The 4,070-nt window shown below is 27.8% G+C and overlaps 1 long non-coding RNA gene across 1 annotated transcript; it reads right to left on the bottom strand.

The window, feature by feature from the left end:
- Nucleotides 1-463: 463 nt before the first annotated feature.
- Nucleotides 464-3,368, bottom strand: LOC133801271 (uncharacterized). The gene is made up of 3 exons (XR_009876808.1): nt 3,136-3,368; nt 2,254-2,347; nt 464-614 (listed from the first exon to the last, which is right to left on the bottom strand). It is a non-coding gene; the product is annotated as an uncharacterized LOC133801271 (long non-coding RNA).
- Nucleotides 3,369-4,070: the final 702 nt, after the last annotated feature.

Raw genomic sequence — 4,070 nt, 5'->3', positions numbered from 1 at the left:
AGTAGCTACGCCGACAGTTAATAGGTATCACCGTTGCTGGCAACGCCTATAGTTAATAGGTGTCGTCATTGCTGACAATGCCGATAGTTAATACGCGTTGCTGTTGCTTGCAATGCCAACAATTTTTAAGTGTCGTCGTTGCTGGCAACGCCGACAGCTTTTAAGTATCGTGATTGGCTCTCTATGGTGACAAATTTTAACTGTCACCGTTGCTGGCAACACAAATATGTTGTCAATGCCCCTAGTTTCAAAATCAACGCATGCGTTATATTTTACTGGCAACACCAATAGTTATATTTTACTATACTATAATACTTTTTTGACATTATCTTGATATTTAGATAAGCTCAATTGTGGTATATACTAACTTATATAACACTTTTGTTACTTGCACAAAAATGTAAAAAAAACAACAAATTGACGTTGGACCAAAAAAAAGTATATTGTTATATATTACTTAAATAAGCTACATGTTTTACAAAATCATATTACAAGAACAAATTTAATGAATTGGAATTCCATCATTAGATAAAATTACATAAATATTTTAATTTTTAGCAAAATCTTGATTTGAATTGCCCATGTCTGCCTAATGCAGATTAGTTTGTTCCATCCTGATAAATAAACAATAAAGATAATATAAATTAGCTATAATCAAACCAGGAAAAAATTTCACTAAATATAAGCTTTCAAATCATGGAAATTATTCTCTATGGATGCTCTATCAAAAAAGAAAAGTTAAAAGCACAAATCATTTTTTAAGTTCATTAACCAAACAAAAGGTCCCGTTTTCACATTGCAAATGACATATATTGAGAACAAACTAATTCATGTCTTATTAGAAGATGAACTTATGTCATTTAATATATAAAACATGTACAAGTTCTTATGGGTGAGCTGGGCATAATAAGATACAATAATAAAATACAAGAGGTCTTCTCCAAGAGGTATTTACATATAAATTGGAACTCTCCGCCATGAAATAAAATAAAGCAAAACCTAATACATTTATTATTATACATATACATATACATTTATATTTTTATATAGATATACATATATGATGAAAATAGAGAAAGAAAACTATATATTCAAAAACTTATAAATCAAATAAAAACCCCATATTCTCAACCAAAATAATATATGGAAAAGTGCTGATAACAATTAAATATGCATAAATTTAGAAAAAAGAAAAAAGTAATTATATAATAGGATGTTAATAACAAACAGTAGGCAACTAATTCACACTTCAGATAAAACTAGGAATTCCCAAATCAAAATCACCTATAGCAATGAAGAACTCAAGTGTACATATCAAGAGAACTTGATAAAAAAAAATCCCAATTTCTCTTCTCGATAACGCTATAGTTTATTTAAATGACTTTAGTACATTTTATTAATCCAAGCCTAGATGTTCTTCTAAAGACTAAACACCTCTTTTGTCTCTTATATGACACCCTATCATATACATAAATATATATATATATATATATATATTTATATACTACTTATAAACATGCTCTATAAACAAAGACTATGGCTACATAATTTTTCTCTCCAACATATACATAGCTCTCAACACTATATAGATGATAAAAAAAATACTTCATAACCTGATCAAGACACAAGTGGAATTAACTAAAAGATGAGTATTGTCCTTGGAACATAATATGGCTTTTGATTAAGGGGACTCTGGTGCAACGAATCAAGAAAATATGAGCTAAATATTAAGCTAACTAAATGCCATGCTACAGAGCACACACCACCAAAAAAATAAATAAATAAACAAAACAACAATTGCAACATCAATCAGTTTCAGATTAAGAGCTACACAAGAAAGGAATTAGAAATATCTCAATCAAAGAAACTCAGCAAAATCTTGATACAACTCATCATTAAATAAATGGCCTAGATTGATTACACCACCAAAATCTATAAATATTGAAATAAATGGCCTAAGATTAGCAATAGCAAAGCTCCCGGTGATCAAAATACATAAATAAACAAAAGAACTGAAAAAGTGGTTGAAGTGTCTGAAGAAGCTTACAGAAATAGGAAGGATGAAGCAATGTGTTAAAGCAAATACATGTCATTCAGGAATTTAATCAAACAGATTCTATGCACACATTATCACATCAAGAGAATCAGAAACAACTTCATAGGTTATTATGCAAACATGTGTTTATGAAAAAAAAAAAACACATAAATTAGTATAAAAATATGCAGTGGGAACTATGAAAGACACATCAATACCTTTCTAATGAGGCCATGTGTGTCCATATGCAAGTCTTGCTTTCACTTATATATTGGACATGTTTTACCAATCACGACCAACATTCACTAAAGCCTACACCATAAATAAATAAATGGTGAACTTTGGCAACAAATATATAAAGTAGGTAATTAAAAGTTGAAGGAAACAAATCATACTTTAATAGCTACTCGACTCTATATAAATAAGAAAAAATATACAAACATTAACATATATAGCATAAACAAAAGATAATCAATAATAAAATAGGTAATTAAAATAAAGGCTACAAATATATGATATACTATCACAACTACTATATATTAAAAATTTAGTCACAAAACTCTCATCAAAATAGGAACAATTTTTTTCTACCTTAGTACAAATAAAGGTTAATCAAATACATGGGACCTCATTATCATTTTGGCGATAACAACTCACTAGAATCAACATCTTCAGATTATTACCCCAACCTAAAAAAAATTAATTAAAGCAAAACAAAAGCAAATCTATATATCAGATTTTTTTTTTTTTTTTTTGTATTAAAAAAGTTCTTTAACTGGGTTGTTTTGCAGTGGTGGCATAGACAAGACAATCTTTGAAAATGGAAAATTCTAGCCCAGTCGAGACACTCTTTAGTTTTCACTACGCACTTCCTTCAGTTTTCACTACGCACTCTTCAGAGAAAAAGAAATAATGTTTGGAATCCTACACATCAATTATTCAACTTCTTGAATAAATAACAAGCAGAACAATGTTAAATACATATATATATATATATGTGTGTGTATATATTTATGTGTGTTAATTAAAAAAAATCCTAACAAATCAGGAACCCAAAAGAGATGCACACGCACAAATAAGAGGTGAAAATGAAAACATACCAAGAAGATGAAAAAGGAAAGCGTGGAATTCTCCTTAACCATCTTCACCTTCGTTGCCAGAGAGAGAGAGAGAGAGAGAGACACCAAGATGAGACAAACAGAGGAGAGCTCCATTACTGCTTGGGGCCAGTTGAGAAAAAAGAGAGAGAGGGTTAGGGATTCAGAAAAGTTAGGAGAAACACTAGAGATGTTTGGCCATGAGGTATTCAAGAGGGAAAGAGGAAAGGGTTCTGACTTTTACTATTCAGTATAGGCGGGAGACTAAAAATTATTAAGTAGGCGCTTTAATTTTCCCTACCGCACCTTTCTTTTCATGATATATTATTATACTTTCTAAACAATATTACATTCATGAATTATGGAATTGAGTATTTGGTGCAATGATTGATGTATTATTTAAAATAATTATTAAAATATTTTATATTGAAAATAGAGATATAATTTTTTTAAGTATTTTTTATTATTTGAATTGTAAATATTATATACATTTTATTAAAAAAAATTCGTTTTTATTAAATATAAATATAAAATATATGTTGTTTAAATTTATTTTAATTCATATATTTATTAAACTTAAAAAAATTACAATATAATTTTTTTTTTTTGAAAGGATTACAATGTAATATTATATTTAAAAAAATACAATATAAAGTACTTAATAAATAATAAATAGTATATTTTTAAAAAAATATATTAAGAAAATAGCATGGTAGGTCGGTTTATAAAACCGACCTACTAAGTAGCATTGTAGTTGTAAAAGTTTTTAATAAATACAATTTTTTTATAAATATATATATTTATATAATTTAGTTTATTTTTAAAATTAAATTATTCATTCATTATATTTTTAGATTTTTTTATTTGAATTTCGGCGACATTTTATAACTGTCGGTATTGGGCTTTTATTAACTGTCGGCATTCAAGTCAACTACAAC

Source organism: Humulus lupulus, chromosome 9, assembly GCF_963169125.1.
Source record: "Humulus lupulus chromosome 9, drHumLupu1.1, whole genome shotgun sequence".
Classification (NCBI taxonomy): domain Eukaryota; kingdom Viridiplantae; phylum Streptophyta; class Magnoliopsida; order Rosales; family Cannabaceae; genus Humulus; species Humulus lupulus.
This window is presented reverse-complemented; position numbering and strand designations above follow the sequence as displayed.